At 41.2% G+C, this 19714-nt stretch overlaps 1 long non-coding RNA gene across 1 annotated transcript in view; it reads right to left on the bottom strand.

Moving 5' to 3' along the window:
• LOC131909120 (uncharacterized) overlaps window positions 1-5626 on the bottom strand; it is a 250806-nt gene extending 245180 nt beyond the window's left edge. Inside the window, exons 1-2 of the long non-coding RNA XR_009378774.1 lie at window positions 4597-5626; window positions 2009-2305 (exon numbers count right to left, since the gene is read on the bottom strand). This is a non-coding gene — a long non-coding RNA (uncharacterized LOC131909120). The remainder of the gene's footprint in view (window positions 1-2008; window positions 2306-4596) is intronic.
• Between the last annotated feature and the right edge of the window lie 14088 nt (window positions 5627-19714).

Genomic DNA, 19714 nt, shown 5'->3' on the forward strand with positions numbered 1-19714 from the left:
GGCTTAATTTTACTTATAAATACTCAGTAGATAGCTCAGGCTTGTTAGTAGCTAACTTTTACATTTTAAATGAACCCATATTCCTTATTTATGCTCTGCCACATGGCAGTACCTTTACTAACATGGCACATGCATTCATCTCCTGCTCTCTCTGCATCTGGCTGGCAACTCCTGACTCCACCCTTCTCCTTCCTGTCATCCTTAGTCTGGTTGCCCTGACTATACTTCCTGCCTGACTACTGGCCAATCAGCATTTTATTAAACCAATTCAAATAACAAATCTTTACAGTGTACAAGAGGATTATTCCACAGCCGGGGGGGGGGGGGGAGGATGCTTGTGGGTTCCTTCAGACAGGCCTAGAGGTAAAAATCAAGTTTCTCTAGCTTTGTTATTTTGTTCTTTCACAGGGATCTTGGCATTACATTTGAACCCAACACACCAGACAAGCTTATGTTGTGTTTCTGTGTTGAACACACTGAGTAGAAATTATAACATAAAATATTGAAATAGAAAAAAAAAATATTGAAATAGTAATGCAAACTTTACTTATAAAAGTTTAACAACCCCTGTGTCTGAGAGGGTTTCACTTTAGAGTATAAAAGTTAATGTTAAAAGGCTTTCCATGCATATTGTTCTAAAAATCAAAATGCAGGATATCATGATATTGACCAATATACATGCTGTTCTCTGGCAGAAATATCTTAGTGTACACTCAAGAAGTGCCTGAGATGGATTTATATTGACTTTTAAATACATGTAATAAATGATAGGTATTTTGATGAAGAAAAAAAAGCCCTCAACAAGTTACATACAGAAGGAACTTTTCTCACGAGCAGGAAGGCCATGTGAAGCAAGACTTTAAAGATGTTTCCTGAAGATTAGAAAGGGAAAGGTGCCCCCTTACCACTTCTGTTCTATGTGTTATGGGAAATCCTAGCTACAGCAGGTGGCAAGAGAAAGAAAGAAAGAAAATGAGAGAGACAGGCAGGGAAGGAGGGAGAGGGGGAGGAAGAGAGAGAGGGAGGACACTCAGATAAAGTATTTAAATGGTTTCTTCAAATTATATAATCTGGTGAAGAAAAACCCCACAGAGTCCACCAAAACTTTATCTGAGGTAAGCGACAAATTAAGTTGAGGGACTCAAAATTAATCTCTTTTTTTTTCTTTTTTTTTTTTGTTGTTGTTGAGCTTTTGCTACTTTTTTTAAATTTAATTTAATTTTATTTTACAATATAATTTAATTCTAAATATCAGCCACGGATTCCCTTGTTCTCCCCCCTCCCGTCCCCCTCCCCTTCCCCCCAGCTCATGCCCCATTCCTATCTCCTCCAGGGCAAAGACTCCCCCAAGGATTGAGATCAACCTGGTAGACTCAGTCCAGGCAGGTCCAGTACCCTCCTCCCCGGCTGAGCCAAACGACCCTGCAGAGGCCCAGGTTTCAAATAGCCAACTCATGCAATGAGCACAGGACCAGGGCCCACTGCCTGGATGCCTCCCAAACAGATCAAGCCAATCAACTGTCTCACCAATTCAGAGGGCCTGATCCACTTGGGGGCCCCTCAGCCATTGGTTCATAGTTCATGTGTTTCCATTCATTTGGCTATTTGTCCCTTGGTCTCAACAATTCTCGCTCATATAAACCCTCCTTTTTCTCGCCAATTGGACTCCCAGAGCTCCACCCGGGGCCTGGCTGTGGATCTCTGCATCCAGTTCCCTCAGTCATTGGATGGGGTTTCTAGCATGACAATTAGGGTGTTTTGCCATCCCATCACCAGAGTAGGTCAGTTCGGGCTGTCTCTCAACCATTGCCAGCAGTCTATTGTGGGGGCATCTTTGTGGATTTCTGTGGGCCTCTCTAGCACTTTGCTTCTTCCTATTCTCATGTGGTCTTCATTTACCATGGTCTCCTATTCCTTGTTCTCCCTCTCTGTTGTTGATCCAGCTGGGATCTCCCACTCCCCCAAGCTTTCTTTTCCTCGACCCTCACCCTTCATTACCCCCACTCACGTCCAGGCTGTTCATGTAGATCTCATCCATTTCTCCGTCATTAGGAGATCCCCATGTCTCTTTTGGAGTCCTGTTTTCCAGGTAGCCTCCCTGGTGTTGTGAGTAGCAGTCCAGTCATCCTTGTTCCATATCTAGTATCCTGCTATGAGTGAGTACATACCATGTTTGTCTTTCTGAGTCTGGGTTACCTCACTCAGGGTGATTTTTTCTAGATCCATCCATTTGCCTGCAAACTTCATGATGTCATTGTTTTTCTCTGCTGAGTAGTATTCAGTTGTACAGAGGAAACTCAAATGGCTGAAAGACATTTAAGGAATTGCTCAACATCCCTAATTATCAGGGAAATGCAAATCAAAACAACTCTGAGATACCACCTTATGCCTGTCAGAATGGCTAAGTTAAAAAACACTGAAGACACCTTATGCTGGAGAGGATGTGGAGCTAGGGGAACTCTCCTCCACTGCTGGTGGGAATACAAGCTTGTACAACCACTTTGGAAATCAATATGGTGCTTTCTTAGAAAATTGGGAATCAATCTCCCCCAAGATCCAGCTATACCACTCTTGGGCATATACCCAAGGAATGCTCAATCATACCACAAGGGCACTTGCTCAGCTATGTTCATATCAGCATTGTTTGTAATAGCCAGAACCTGGAAACAACCTAGATGCCCTTCAACTGAAGAATGGATAAATAAAATGTGGTACATACAATTAATCTCTTGAAAGGTGTGGACCCTGTTAGGTCAAGCATGCACCAGCGGATGGCTCCAGACCCATTGAATTATTGATAGTAAAACTTAGATTTGATTGATACAAAGAAAAGGGAGAGGATAAGTTGAGGGTAAATTGGGTGTATAGGAAGGTAGGTATGGCTCTAGGAGGAGTCAGGATAAATGATCAAAATACAGACAAACATTCTCAGAAATTAATAAAAAATAGTATATTAAAAATGGGCTGTGAGCCGGGCGGTGGTGGCGCACGCCTTTAATCCCAGCACTCGGGAGGCAGAGCCAGGCGGATCTCTGTGAGTTCGAGGCCAGCCTGGTCTCCAAAGCGAGTTCCAGGAAAGGCGCAAAGCTACACAGAGAAACCCTGTCTCAAAAAAACCAAAAAAAAAAAAAAAAAAAAAAAATGGGCTGTGAGACAGGCCACACCAGTCAGAAGAACAGATGGGTGCCTAGACCAACTGCTCTCAGAGAAGCTTCACCCAGCAACTGATGAAAACAGATTCAGAGACCCACAGCCAAACATTAGATAGAGCTCAGGGAATCCTGCTGAAGAGGGACAGGAAGGATTATAGAAGCCAGTGGGTCAAGAGCACCACAAGAAAACCCACAGAATCAACCAAACTGGGCTCATAGGGGCTCACAGAGACTGGACTAATAACCAGAGAGCCTGCCTGGGATTGACCTAGGCCCTCTGCATATATGTGACAGTTGTGTAGCTTGGTCTTCTTGTGGGACTCCTAACAATGAGAGCAGGGACTGTCTCTCACTCTGCTGCCTGATTTGGGGACCATTCTTCCTACCAGATTGCCTCATCCAACCTTAATAGAGGAGGAGATGCCTAGTCTCACTGCAACTTGATATACTGTGGCTGGGTGATATCCGTGGGAGGTCTGCCCTTTTCTGAAGAGAAAGACAGGAGTGGATGGAGGTGGGGTGGCGGGAGAGGTTCCTGGGAGGAGACGAGGGGAGGCAAACTGGCAAACTGTGGTCTGGATGTAAAAAACGAAAAGAAACAAACAGAAAAAATGGGCTTTGGAACTAAATAAAGTTGTCAAAATGAAAAAATATGAATGGAAAATTAACATTTAAAAAGGAGTTCAGCATTCTCAGTCATCAGGAAATGTGGTTCAAAGGTACTTTAAGATTCTATCCAGCTTCCATCCAAACGGTCAACATCAGGAACACAAATGACTATAAATGTTGGTGGGGATGTGGAAAAGGGGACCTTTATAATTGGTAAAAATGTAAATTAGTGTAGACACTTTGGAAACCTGTCTGTAGGCTTCTCAAAGAACTAGAAGTCTAGCTGCCATCTGACTCAGCTATAGCACTCTTGGACACATACATGAAGGACGTTATATCATACTAGTGTGCTTTTACACACCCATGTGCATCGCTGCTCTATTCACAATAGCTAGGAAATGGAAGAAGGCAAGATGTCCACCAACATCTTTGTGTGTTATATATACACACACAAAAAAAGTTTATTTTTAAACTGTGAAGAAAAATAAAGTCATAAACATTTCAGGTCAATGGAGGAGGTTGGGAAACCTATGTTGAGTGAGGTAGTGAAGTAACCCAGGCAGGACAGACAAATGATGCCCATTCTCTCCAAATGTGCACCCTGGCTAGGGGCGTCAGTGTTGTTTATTTAACCTGGATTTCCTGTGGAAACTAGGAAGGGGACCTTGGGGGGAAGTGTTTCTTTTAGGAGAGGCCAAGTAGAACACAGGCCAAAGGAAAGTAAGGAGGGTACTGGATGTGGGAAAGCGGAAGGGGGGTGGGGGCGGGGCGGGGGAGGAGCTAAGGAGGGCTGACCAAAATGAAGGCTGTAGGAAGAAACCACATGGAAACTTACTGTTTTGTAAGCCCAAGACACACTCTGCACGACTAAACACCACTGCTTCCAGAAGCAGTGAGAAAAAAGGTCCCTGGGAGAGAGATTCTTCTCAGAAATTGTTGGTCAGAGAGGCCCCAGAGGCCGCCTAAGCAACACAGGCTTTTGTCAGTTCTTTTAGGCAGGTGCTGACCAAACCCCAGGTTTTGTTTGGCATCTGTCTCTAAGGAATCTCTTCATCGTGTTCTTCATTTTTACTACTAGCTTTGGCAAAGGCTGACAGCTTCTTGATAAGGGTGCATTTTTATATTGTGTGCAAACACCTTCTGCTAATGCTGGGCTGGAGGGTAGACTGCTGAGCTGGTGAGCACTTCAGTTTCAGTAAAGCACTTGCTGCATAGAAATTTCCAATTTGCTTCTTGAAAAGGGCAGGGAGGTTTCACTGTCCGAACAGCAGTTTAACACGGAATTCTACCTTTGGGTTTCAAATCTGAGAGCTGTGGTTATAATTTTAGCGCCTCAGCATGAACTCATTTTCAGTTTCTCTTCAGCTTTTGCTCTGCCTTGTGCCTTGCTTTCATAAGCTTTCCTGTTTTCGTTTTCTTCAAGTTCCCCTTACGATGCAGTCCTTGCAGTCGTAGCCAGTCTGTGGTCTGGATTCCAAGCAGCAACGGTTTTTCTAACTCACGGCTTCAGACAGCCTTGGTGCCGTCTCCTCCTCCCCTCTGGATTAGAAGCTTCCTGGCCAGGGGGTTGTGTTCAGCTTTGCTCAGTTATCTGGAGATTTCCATGCAGGCCATCCTTCTGAGCGTCCGCTTCCTTTCAGAGAAGGTGGCTTGGCGGTGTGCTCAGCTTTATTTGTACATTTACAGTGTTGCCTGTGCAGGCAGCACATCATCTCGGCAGGCCGTGTTGCTGCAACAGGAAGTTTCCACCACAGCTTACATCGCTTACATCGCCACTGCCGGAAACAACAGCTTCTCGTTAATACACCGCTCGCTCCTTCTGCTTCTCTCATCAGAGAGGGAAATATTTACCGCTCTCAAAATGGCGCCCGAGGCCCAGAGGTCAGGCCCACCCACCTGCGTTACCCGCAGCCCTGTACCCCGGAAGTCCATCCCCTAGCCCAGAAGTCCATCCCCGAACCCAGTGAAGCCTCTGGAGACTTCACTTTGTAGACATTGAAACAAATCACAGGGGTGTGGCCCTTCTTGATATAAAACCCAAACATGTAAGATGAATATACTATATCAAGGTGCAATTACCGTGCTTTGATGGAGGCGAGGGGGTGCATGAAGAAATTGCATGCCCTTATCTTTAAATTGCCACTGCCCCCCCTTAGTAACTTGTACAATATGCACGAAACCCTTTTCTCACCTTGACATCCCAAACCCCGCTCCCACTTGTCCTTTGCTGCCAGACAAACCAACATTCCAGTTATAATTCAAATTGCTAAGCAAACTCAACTTTGCCTCTACTTTTCCCTGTCTTGGATCTTAGTTCTCTGGTTGTGCACCTGAGTCTTTTCAAGTCTTGCACCAAGTGTTATCTTATCAGAAAGGTCATCTGTTTCCTTTTCTCACCTCATGGTGAAGTGTCAATGTCTAAACTGTAGCTAATGACACTTTTTCACCTCCTCCGAGAGTCATTGCTCCAGCAAGTTTTCTGTTTTGTGTTATATCAACACAATTCCTCTTTACTGCCTCACTCAAGCTCACGTGGGTTTTTACTGGAGACCTAAAAAGAACAAAATCTTCTCTTCTCTTCAACCTCAAGTAGTCCATATCAAATCCATATCTCTCTTCCAAGAGCTGTGTATACTTGCTGCCTGCTGTCTTTGCTTTACATTCTCTGTAACTGTTCTACTTTGGATATATTAACTAATAATATGTTTACTCTCTGCCTTACCTCATCATCAACAAAACCAAACCTGAAGCCAGGTATTGGAGTGAATGCTGGAAGATCAGAGAAGCAGAACAAGCCACAATCACCTCATCTTGCCCATTCCTCACTCCTTTCCTCAAACTGGAAGCCTCGGTGTCCTCATCCAAATGGATCTCAGCTGAACTGCTGCTCAAAAGCCTAAAAGCTTAACAGGCCTCTAGTTTCTGTTCCTCACACCTTATATACCTTTCTGCTTCTTGCCATCACTTCCTGGGATTAAAAGCATGTGTCACCATGCCTGGTTGTTTCTAGTATGGCTTTGAACTCACAGAGATCCAGACAAATCTCTGCCTTGGGAATGCTAAGATTAAAGGTGTGTGTGTGTGTGTGTGTGTGTGTGTGTGTGTGTGTGCCAGCCACCATTTTCTGGCCTCTATATCTAGTGGCTGTTCTGTTCTCTGACCCCAGATAAATTTATTAGGATGCACAATATATTGGGGAACACAATATCACCACAATCCAGTTTCTTTCCCCTAAGATAATGTAAAACTTGTTTGTGAGAATTGTCATATTCTTCCCCCTACAAATATCGGATTCTGATGTGTACTATCCATTCTTGTATGAGGTTTTAAAACTTTTATCATATTTTGTACCCATCTTTCCCAACCCCATCAGTCCTTAAAACCACACAGAATTCCCAGGTACTTCTGTGGTCCTCAGAGAAGTTCCCCAGGCCAATATGAACATTCTTCGGGGCTCTCTGTCCAAGCTCAAGGATGCAGCTTGGTTACGATGCTCCTGAAGTACAGAAGCTCACATTGCTGTACTGTTGGATCGCCTCCTATTTCCTAAGACCTCCAAATCTTTGTCCCACTTTCCCTAATCCTAGTTCCCTAATCCTTACTGTTTTCCTGTTGCTGACAACCAGAAGGGAACTTTTAGTGACTCTGAACACAGGAATCTCTATATTCCTGCACCTTGCCCAGGAATTCAGGCAGGATCTCCACTTCCCAGACTGTGCCTCAGACTCCCAGTCAAAGCCAAGGCTTACAGTCATTCCTGATTCCAGTGCATCTCTCCCCACTCAGGACATTTTCCACAATCCTCTCTGCTTTTTTCTTTCCATGCATGCACCATCGTCACTTTTTCCCTTTAAAGACTCATCCTCCAAATTCATGTCTTCTTTTTCCCATCCTGAAAAAGCAAAAACACATAAAATAAGTCTCTATGGCTCTATTTCTCTCTTGGGTACCATACAATCCCTCCCACTTCTGCCTTCTTCTGTCACATAAGAGCTCCTTAAACATGATGACACCTCTGTTACTAGTCTATTAAAATAAAGTCTTTCTTCTCCAAATTACGTGTGTGTGTGTGTGTGTGTGTGTGTGTGTGTGTGTGTGTGTGTGTTTGCACTAAGATGCATGTGTCATGGTCAAATAATATCTTCTAAGACGTAATTCTCTCTTTTCATCATATAGGTCCCAGGGGTCAAGCACAGGTCATCAGAATTGGCAGTAAGCTCCTTTACCTCCTGAGCCACCACACCAGCCCTGTATAACAAGATTTCTTCTCTGCATATCTGACAAGAACTGTTTTTATCAAAGTCACAGTGACCTCTACCATCCCCTATCTAAAGGCGATTTGACCACTTCCATTTAATTCTTGAGCCATTAGCAGCATTTGACAATTTATAAAATCTCTCAAAGAAACATTTTAATTTGATTTTTTAAGACACCAAACTCTTCAAGGACCTCCTCCTCTTCCTTAGACCGTTTTAGTCTTTTTGGCTGTGGCTGTTTTTTCTTCTTCTTTCACAATCTTTCAATTGGGCACTGAGAGTCCTGCCTTGACCTTGCTGTGTTCTACAATCACTTTAGGCTTTCACACCCAGTCTCACACAAGTAAATGCTAAATGTTGCTGACTTCCAAATAGACACCGTTAGCTCAGCTCTTTCCCTTGTCTCTCACCTTCATATCCAGCTGCACATTGGATAAGCGCACTGTGAGCACAGCCAGCTTCTCAGAGGTCAATGTCAACAGCACTATGTACAGCCTCGGTGCTGCTCTTCTGAAGCCATTCTGTCTTGTCTACATTTGATGTATTCTTTGCTGCTCAAGACAAAATGCAGTCTATTCTCAAACTCCTCCAGAACTGAACCATTGTCCTCTGCTGATGGTCCAGCTTGGTCCACGACCCAGTCATCTCTCCTGTGGGTAATTTTGACAGCTTGGTCCATCCTTCAGTGCTCACTAGAGTTGCACAGAACTCCATGCAGTTTCTCAGGAGTGCCAGACGGAGTATTCCTCCCAGCCTGCGATATCTCTGTCTTACCACTAAGGATGTTGCTTTCGTTACTTCCCCGTGTTCTCTGACATCTCTTATCCAGCTAATAATGTGATTCCTCACCACCACACATTCCTTTCTCTCTCCTTATTCATATTTAATATCTAAGTATGTCCCAGAGACTTATTTCTTTTTAATCTAGAGTATAATATGCCATTATTTTTGTCTGTTTCGGTATAAATTCAGCAGCTTAAAGAAAATAGGCTGGGAAGATCAACTCTGATGACAGCAGATTCAGAATCTGACAAGGATTATTCCACATGGATGATGCCTTCTGATTTTGACCTCATATGGTAGAAAAAGTGAGTTATTCTCGTAGGGTCCCTTTTATAGGAGCTCTTATTCAAACCATAACCCCAAACTTAACTTCCAGGGGTTGGGGTTTCAACATGAGAAATTTGGGAAGACTCCAACTTCTTATCTACAACATCCGTAAATCCAGAGGCAGATCCCAAAGCTGTATGCATGGCATGTGGAAAGTGCTCAATAAGCACTGTCCTCCAAGAGAGGTAATTGCTTCTCCTCTCTCTCACATGGACTCTCAGTACTCCTTATCCTAGGAACACCTATTGACCCTCTTCTGTGTTCCTGGAGTGTTCAGCTCACAGCATCCATTCAGAGAACCCATAGACTTTTCCCCAACCACCACTAACACAGGTACTACCTGAGACATAAAAGCTAGGATCAAGACCCATCAACGTATGATGGGGTGAAAATTCTCTGTAGGAAGAATTCTCTAGACCATTATGGACACTACAGTCAGGGTGCTGGAGCAAAGTGAGAAACTGGGTGTATTTTATTTTGCTTTTTTTTTTGAGATTGCTTATCAGAATGGCTTGTTCATAGTCTCACCAATGTTGGTCATTTTTTCTTCTACACATTCACATCCAGACCTTTAACACTTCAGTGGAAGCTGTGGTAACTAGTTTTTATTACGATTACTCTTGGTACTTCCCTTCATGCACTGGTTGGATATTAGAGCATTTTCATGAATATTTCATCCAATTCTAATGTTTTTTTTTATCCAAATTAGCCTACCTAGGGGTTTTTTAAATTGGTTTATGTACATCTTTTGGAAATATGTGCATTTTCTACCAGACTTTTCTTTTTTGGTCATCTATGCCTGTTATATCTGTAATAGAAATGGTTAATTATTTTGTAGCCCAATCTACATATATTTGCTCTTTTCCATGGTAATGGAAAGATAGCCTTTATGAAAATAAAGCAGATTTATTCACTTCACTGTATCAGAATCAGGATTTAACCTCAAGTATAGGTTTAACTCATTAGAGGTGGGTCTATCTGTAACACAAATCTTAAAAGGTCTTATAATTAAAAAAAAAATCCAGAGCCAGATATTGGGGTGAAAGCTGAAAGATCAGAGAAGCAGAACAGCCAGCCACCAGAGAGTGCTTACCTCTATAAAATCCTCAGCCTCAAGAGAGCGAGTTCCTACTTCCTCATGCCTTATATACCTTTCTGTGTCCTGCCATATTACTTCCTGGACTTAAAAGTGTGTGTCACCACTACCTGGTTCTGTTTCTCTCAGGTAGCCCAGTGTGGCCTTGAACTCACAGAGATCCAGATGAATCTCTGCCTCCCAAGTGATAGGATTAAATGTGTGTGCCACCACTGCCTGACCTCTATGTCTGATTTAGTGGCTGGCTCTGTCCTCTGATCCTCAGGTAAGCTTTATTGGGATACACAATATATCACCACATCTATCACTACATGTAATCTAATGTAGTGTTAGACCCATGTACATCTGTCCATTTACATCTGCTTAGTGGGTGTGTCCTGCCAACACTATCTACAAAACAAATGATTCCTTCTGATTTACCTTAGGATGATGTTTTCCTCACATATTTAATTTTCAAATAATTAGTCTTTTATATTAACTATTGTACACAGTGTTATAATATACTAATAACATAGATTTAGGTATTAAAACATTGATTGATAATTCTTTGAAAGAGGGTCTTGTGAAACTCAGCCTGTCCTCGAACTCAATATGTAGCTGAGGCTGGATTTTAACTGCTAGTTTTCCTTGCCTCTAACTCCTAAGTATGGAGATTGTAGGCCTACACCACCATGTCCAATTTTAATCTATATATTTATTGCTATGTTTTTGTAGCATGTTAATATCTAGCAGAGCAAGTCAGCTGACTTTTTGTTATTATTCCCAAATGAGCTCAAATTCTTTAGATATTCATACTTCTACAGAAATTCTGGAAGTTGCTAGTGGCTTTCTTCAAAAGTTCCCATTACAATTCTAATTAGGACTGTGTTGAGTCTATTTGTAGACTGACCTGGGCAGACTGATGCCAATCCAGGGCTTTGCATCTATGAACACAGTGTATTTCTGCTTATAGTAAACTTCATTTCATTTATTTGATATGAATTTAAATTTTAGAGAACATTCTGGGAAATTGGCTTCAATGCTCCTCCTGGAAATGACTCCTAACTTCAAAGTCCATTGTCCTCAGCAGTAGAGAGACTAAATGAAATTCTGAAAGTGGGACTTCAGGATTCAGTATCACTCACTCAGAGCTATGCTGTAGAGTGAGTGGTTCCAAGATGGCCTGTTTAGTTATAATAGGGGCTCCAAGGTCAGAGCCTCAGAGTTTGACTCCTGGTTCCTCTCTACTAATTTGGCCCACAAATAAATCTCATTTTCCTTAGGTATAAAAATAGTATACTAATATTGTCTGATTCATAAAGGCATTTTGAGGATTCAAACCAAGGGTAGAAGAAACTGCTTGCCCTAATGTGTAGCTTACTGCAAGCACTCACTAAGTACTCCCTCTGTGAATGAATGAACCTGTCTACCAATGAGTGACAACATGGGACTGAGAGCCTTAATCGTGATGAGTATCCATCACTCCTCATAGACCAAACCAAGACAAAGCCGTGTGAAAAGAAAATGCACCTTTGACTCCAGTTAACATATTTTATTAATACTTGCTTTTAAAGTGACATATAAGTTATACTGCTCATCCTTGATTTCTGAGTCCAACGAGATTTTACCAAGGCTTCATATTAACTGTCTTAAATTTCCGGGATGCTTCCTGGCCCTGTAGGCTTATATGCTCGAATGTTTGGTCCTTAGTTGGTAGAACTGTTTGAAGAGGATTGGGAGGCATGGCCTTGTTGGATGAAGTGTGTCATTGAGAATTGGCTTTGACATTTCAAAGCCCACACTAAGCCCAGTCTCTGTCTCTGTCTCTGTTTCTCTCTGTATGTCTCTCTCTTTGTGTCTCTGTGTGTTTGTTGCTGGTGGTAGTTGTAGGTCAGGATGTATAGATCTCAGCAATTGCTCCTGTACCATGCCCACCTACTTCTTTCCACAATGATAATGGCCTAACCCTCTGAAACTGTAAGCAAGCCTCCAATTAAATTCTTCCTCTTATTAAGAGTTGCCTTGGTTATGATGTCTCTTCACAGAAATCAAACAGTAACTAAGATACCTACAATTCTTCAAGATATAAAGATTAGTTAAATCTATTTATTATTCTCCCTAAAATACAGTTTTCATGTCTGTGCATTCCACTATACGTATGAGTAACTGAATTTTAGGGAATGTAAATGGCTTGGACAAGGTTAAGCAGCAGTATCAAAATTGGTCCCTGAATTCAGCTTTCCTCACTTCTTTCATCATTCTTCCTACTTTCTCTTTGATGCCAATAGCAAACACTCATCAAAGTCCCTTAGGACCCATGTACCTAAGAAAGTCCATCCAGGAAGGAGGTCTGACAGTGGATTGAATGGCATCATAAAGCTGTCCATACTACTGTCCTCCATGGAGGTCTCATCCAATTAATCTGCAGATAAGAGACTGCGATTTATTTCCTCACATATTTGGAAGGCACAGGTTCCCTTTGAGGACTATCCTGCAAATCTCATGAAGCTAACCAAGCCTGGTAACCCAGGGTCCGATTTTCTGAACTCTGGAGCTTAATGTATATGCACATAATACAGCTGTTACTGAGACCTGGAACTGTATGCTCTGGTCCAGCTGAGGCACAGCAGCTTGCCCAAAGGACAGCTCTTGAACCATTGATTTTGTCTTTTCCTTTCTGTTAGACCAAAGGATTGCGCAGCTTGAGCAAATGTTCTTCAGCACGTTTCAAACAGCTTAGGAAACAGAACATGCTAGGGTGGAACTTCATTCATGAAGCAAGTCCCCTGCACTACATGCTCTCCTGGAGTGCCTGCAGGATCTGGGCTGTGTGCTCTCAAGTTCTGATGCCATCTGCCCACAGCACTGTGCACTTGTTAACCCAAATAGGTTCCTGTATGTGAGACAAGCACCAGCACTATGTCAGAGGTGACCTCTTGGCTTCCCAGTGGATATTCAGTGCCTTCTGTTAGCACGAACATGCATAAGTTAGCCCGGGAGAGACTGTTTTTAGGGCCTTACTAGAAGACAGAGAAAGAGGAAGTGCTGGTCTTACAACCATCTCCTTCTTTGACCCCACCCAACCCGGTGGCTAAAATTTTATTACATTTTTCCCCTCCACATTAAACTTGTGCAGCCCATACAAATATACAGTACTGGAAAACTGACTATTATATTGGTAAATAACGATATTGTTAACTGACTATGCAAGATTAGCTCTAAGTCAAATAATGTGTGGTTAGCTGCATGTACCCAGGAAGTGGGTTGTTTTTAAGGTCTATGCTCACCCTTTGCCCCCGCCTTTTTTTTTCCCCCCCTTCAGTACTGAAATTAAGCAGCAGCTAGCACAGGCCTCCTCCTAGGACATGTGACTTTGCTCTTTCCCTTTTTGTTGAAAAGTCATTAACAGGAGTTGATATCAGTTTTAACAGCAAGTCGTCATGGAGAAAAGGTATGTAATTTTAACTTCCTACTGTATATTAACAACTGGAAAGTCTTGCTGTTTGGCATGTATAATCATTTCTAGCACATGTGCTGCTCTTACCTGTAGCTCAAACATCAGCTTGTTTCCTTTGGTGGAGAAAAGTGGCTTTTATTGTTGTTGCTGCTGCTGCTCTTTTATATTTGCGACTGGAAAATTCAAAAGTCTGTTATGGAAATATTATGCTAGTATCTTTGGTTCTGATTTGAGACTAAACTGTTAAAGACCAAGTATGGCAAAGTTCTAGCTTGAAAGTGCTTTTAAAAGTAACTCTGAGTAAAATGCGTACTTTTAAAAGTAACCGTGAGACCATGCACCTGTAACCGACAGCTACATAAAAATAAGCATTATTCAAAATTCAGCTAATCAGAGAAAAAGGCCACTACAATGATAGGAAATAGCCTCTTAAATTTCCGTGCGAAAATACTCTAAGGCACTGAGTAAAGAGCCATGAGAAGGTTCTCACACAACCTGATAAAACAGCCACTAAGAAGCAGGGAAGTTTAGCATATAAAAAGATAATCTCTGTCATAGCAATGGAATATTTCCCCTAAATTTTATGTATCAGAATGGATAAAATCAGGCTGATTTTCTAAGTCATAAACAGACCTTTATGTTCAAAACAAAAATTTCACCTGATTTCACTGACAGTTATTTCTGGAAAGAGGGCTCACTTGAAAACATCTTTCGGTGCTTAAGATAACTGTATTTTGAAATATTCTGAAATAATAAACCATGGAGATGAAAAGAACTTGTTCACTGCAAAGCAGCAAGAACTTTCCTTAGCCATTGATATGCTGATGTCTCTGTGCATTCTAACTTATATGCAGAAATCATCGAAATGTTGCTTATCTTAGCGACAAATACCTAAATAAATCTAACGGAAGAGTTTTGAGAAAATTTAATAAAAATGCAAGATATGATCCCTTTGCCCCTAATATTATTTTATTGTGCTGTTGGATAAGGAAGCGATACCCTACAATGCAGATATTTGGGGTTATTAAAAATGGTTGCAGGGTCGGTAAGTGCCAACAATTTTATTTTCTTTTATTGTCGTCTAGTGAAAGACACTTATAAATGGTTGTGTGTGTGTGTGTGTGTGTGTGTGTGTGTGTGTGTGTGTGTGACATGGTCAATTTTGTAGGAAATTATTCAGCATGCTAACACACTCCTGGCACACTGCATTTTAAGCTCTCTTCAATTGTCCACACTGAAGCTAGCTACTTGATGACTATTAAAATGATTATGGAAAAACGGAGATTAGGATGTGGTATCCAATACTTTTTATTGTTAGCATGTCAGAAGATCTGGTAACATATACTTGCTTTGATATTCTGATTAGAATTTCAATTTGTTGTATTTCCTTACCGTGGAAAGTAGTATTTAAATCTGTCTTCAATATTATGCTGCTGAAACCCTGTATCCTGAGAAGCTATATCTTTGAGATAATTTTGGTTGATATGTTATTGCTAATTTCATTGTATTATAAAAGAGCATCCCCATGAATAGAGGTGGTAGAATCCACACATTAGCAAGAATGAATGTTCAGATGAACATCTGAAGTAAGGAAAAGACCATAAAGGTTTAAAGCATTAATATGATTGGAAATCAAATTCTTTGTTAAAAAAATGTTTCTGCAGCTTCTGTTAGATTCAGGTATTTTACAGAGTACATATGAAAAGTTCAGACAGTTTGGGATGGATGTAGACAAGGCAGCAAGTAAAGACAGGTATATTGATGATTTCAACCCTGTTTTGCCAAACAGTGGTACAGACTCTGGACTATTCAGACTAATTCTTAAAGGGCTTGATTACAGTTGAGTTATTCCAGATCAGTCTGCCTTCATGCATGCTGAATAGTTAAGTAAGTTTTAGTGAACTAAAACAAGCAGAGAATTTCATTTTCAAAGTCACTGCACATCAGACCTGATAAACAAACACTATGATTTTTTTCACTTGGGGCCAGCATTCAGTCAAATTCAGAAAGGAGAAAAATCTTTCCTGCATACCCTCACCCCCTTTTGCTAATCTTTGACTCTCTTCATGGGGTACCTCACACAGCCTCTAACTTAAAATCCTACAGTTTACTTACGATGCAGAACATAGGGACTTTAATGCAAGCAGCCTTGTGCTTTACAAGGAAGGCTACATGGTCTTAATGTTCTTGCCAGGGCATCCCTGCTCCACTAACAGACCTCTAATATGGTCTCTCAGACAACAGGAACCAAATGACCATTTACATGTTGAAGATTCCAGTCTTGCTTAAAGAAAATGGTGTGCGGTAAATGGTTGTAAATAGTCCAAGGCAGGGTGTCTTGCTACCCCCAGTCCAATCTGTAGTACTGAAAGACCAAAGTTCCGAGAGTGTCTAATAGGGAAGCACCTCAGGGATGTACTCACCTTTATAAACTATTTCTACAAAAGTACACTTCTTTTTCACACGAGTGAAAAACTACTGTGATGTATCTTCAGACAATTTTGATGTTTCAGTACACAAAATACTTAACACATGTAGATTTTTGTGAGTGAATGTGTGTGATGTATGTGTGCATGTATGTGTGTTTGCAATGGTGTGTGTGTGTGTGTGTGTGTGTGTGTGTGTGTGTGCATGTGCACGTGCGAATGCATGCTCACTCATGTTTGTGTTAGTGTATAGACCAAAAGTCAATGCCAAGTTTCCCCTTATTTGTTCTCAACAATACTTTTTGAGACAGCATCTCAGCGATCATGTCGTTCACCTAGTAAGCTAGAACAGATCCTCAGAGAGCTCCAGCCATCCTCCTGTTTCTGCCTTTCCAGTACCAGGATTACAAGCCCAGGCCACAGTCCCTGACTTCTCATGTGGGAGCTGAGGATCCAAACTCTGCTCTACATGCTTGTGCAGTGAACACATTACCTGCTTAACCATCTTCCCTCACCAGGGATGCAGTTTTTAAAAGTTTTTAATGTTCCAAATTAAAGTGGATATAATATTTTTATAAATTGAAACATGAGTTAGATGACAAAAGTTAGAAATGAATTTATAATTTTTATGACTCTTAACTTACAGCAAACAAAATCATTTTGCTGCTAATGATACAAACCTAGCAGCGGTAGCCGTGACAATGCTTGATTCGTGACAGCTCCACAGAGTACAAGGTCAGGAAGAGCTGGATCCAGCATCTCCTTTGAGACTCTCAGGGTGGGGTCTTTATGCCTTCTATAAGTATGCAGATGTTCTCATTGAGTTAACAGAGCTTCAGGCTGTGTCTCATCCTTTCTGAAAACTTGGTGGCAAAAGAATGCTTTTCCCATCACCACAGTAAGACCTAAGATGTGTGTCTAACTAGGTCAGACACAGGAGTCTCAAAATTTAGATACAGGTTCAGGCCCATGTAATGATTCCATACCTGTAGCACATGAGCTTTCTCTGACATGAAGATTCTGCTGAATTGGAAAGGGAGGCACTTTTCCCAGAAGAGTTATTGTGTTTCTTCAGACAAAACCACAGGACTCCTCTCCAGAGTTACAAATGGTTGCATTTGAAAGTATTGCTCCCACCTTCTCCAATCATGTGATTACACAGAAATACATTAAAGCAGGGTTAAGTAAAGTAAGAATTTCCATGAAACTGAATTGAAAATATTTTCAACAACTGTTTATGCAAACATCCTTTGCACAATCTAAAGTTTGTAATCTAGGACAAAAGTTAACTTACTTTGAAAGACGTGTTTACTTCTATTTTATGTGTATAAGTATATAGGCTGTATATATGTCTCACATCATGTGAGAGTAGTACCACAGAGCCAAAAGAAGGTGTCAGATCCCCAGGAACTGGAGTTACAGGCAGTTGTGATCTGCCATATGGATCCAGGGAATTAAACCCAGGTCTCCTGCAAGAGCAGCCAGTGCTCCATAGAAAAAAAGTTATCTTATTACAATGTAAATAAAGTATCTTAATTATCACAAAACATACAAAGGATGTTCTCTCTGGATTCAGAAACCCATTCAAAATTTTGCTGTTATTGTTTGGCAGGCCACCAACTATAGAAACTTGGTGAATAGTACACCATTTGATCTGTCTTGTAAGATAATTCAGAAAAATTGTGAGACAGGCTTATGGTGGGTTTCAGAAACAAATTTATTCCAAAGAGCAGGATCGAATGTATTAAATTAGGAAAACATGGGCAAGGGCAGAGAATCTCAAAGCAGGAATGAAATGTCCAGTCCAGGTCTGCTGAAAAGTAATGTAATGAAAGGTAAGGCTGAAGAATGCCAGGGTCATCAGGGCATGCACCTGCTGAGCAGGCTGCACCTTAGAGATCCAGATATGTACAGCAGCTGTGAGTGGCATCGTCCATTCCTGAGATTGCACACTGGCGTGGAATGGGGTTTTGTCACATGAGCATCAGTCTGCTTCTTCAATTTTCCTCACTGTTGAATGCAGTGCTCCTTGGAATTTGCAGACAGCCTGAACTCAGTGAAAGGCACAGTCCTTCCAGACAGGCACTTGCTTCCTTGCCCAGGTACCCAAGGCTCTTGCCCAGGCTGAACTTTAAAAGATTTTTTTTTTTTTTTTTTTTTTTTTTTTTTTTTTTTTTTTTTTTTTTTTTTTTTTTACTGGAAGTACTTAGGTGATTACATATAAAGGAGATTTTTGGAGACAATCCTTCTCACATTCATCTTTCTGTCTACCTTATTCACTCTGACTTCAACCAACCATTTTCATACTGATTTATACTCCTTGGGTTCTTCCTGTAAAAAGTATATATTTATGTATGTTCATATGTGTGTGCTTCCTTTGAGGCATAACTTTACACACTTCTCCAACTTTGATTTTTTACTTTAGCAGTGAATATTGGGAACATTTTCATGATAAAAATAAATTATATGATACTGTTTTTTTTTAACAACTGTTTAGTACTCCATATGAATTTATTACATTGAATCAGGATTTTACTGTAAGAGTCATAGTGTTCATCATTTTAAATTTTCTATGGGGCAATGAATTTCTGTGTAATTATTTTGAAAATATATGTATAGAATGAATTCTTAGAAATACATCTATAAGACAAATAAATTAATTTTAGTAGTGGCGCTAAACTATTCTTCGTATTCTTGTCACTTTTTGAGCCTCTATCCACACTTCATTAGAGTGACAGTTGAAGCAGCATGGAGAATGCCTCTGGCTGCCTCAGCTTCTGCAGGGATAGGAGGATGGCACCCGCCAGTGTGCTCCACCTTTTCTGGTGTCATAAATTTACAAAATGGTATTCTGACTTAGTTTTGTGTGCTACTTCTGCTATTATGAATGAAGTTGAGTTTGCTTTAAAAAGTCATATCTGTTTCCACTGCTTGGGGGGGCCTCATTCTTAACTGTGTAATTAAAAAAAAAAAGTATCACTGACGTTCAAACCTTGGCTGAAGATCTTGAAGAAAGTAAAAAACCAGGGATAGAGTAGCATTCATAGAGCAAACCTTTCTAAAGATTGAATGGACACTAGCCAACTGGGGAGGGGGAGACTGCTGTGTGAACGCTTGAAGGAAAGACAGAAAGAATGCAAATAAAACAATACATCCAGAAAGCCAACAGGTCTCAGAGGAGCCAGAGACAGATGGGTGTAATCACTAGCTCAAGTAGATAAATAACCTTAAACAGAAGGAAGCAGGCTTTAATGAGTCTGAATGTAGATGAATTGGATATAGATAAGATGAAATGAGGAGAGGAAGTTGAGGGAATTCATGCTTCCTAGGTTCTGTCTTCCCTGAAACAGTTGGAAGCTCATCTGATGACAGTGAGTACTTCCAGGTGCCAAAAAAGAGATGGAACATTTTATTTAAAAACGGCCCTTGTTGATAACACAGTACAATTGGAGATTTTTTTAAATTTTTTTCTTAGACAGGATTTTAACCGTGTAGTCAAGGCAGGCCTCAAAGTCTTTGAGCAGCCCACACCAGAGTCTAACACCTTGTGTAGTCCAGGTTGGACTCGAACTTGTGTCAGTCCTCCTCTCTCACCCTCATATGGGCTGGGAATGTGCTCATGTCCCACC

The sequence above is a fragment of the Peromyscus eremicus genome, chromosome 4, assembly GCF_949786415.1.
Source record: "Peromyscus eremicus chromosome 4, PerEre_H2_v1, whole genome shotgun sequence".
In the NCBI taxonomy this organism is placed as follows: domain Eukaryota; kingdom Metazoa; phylum Chordata; class Mammalia; order Rodentia; family Cricetidae; genus Peromyscus; species Peromyscus eremicus.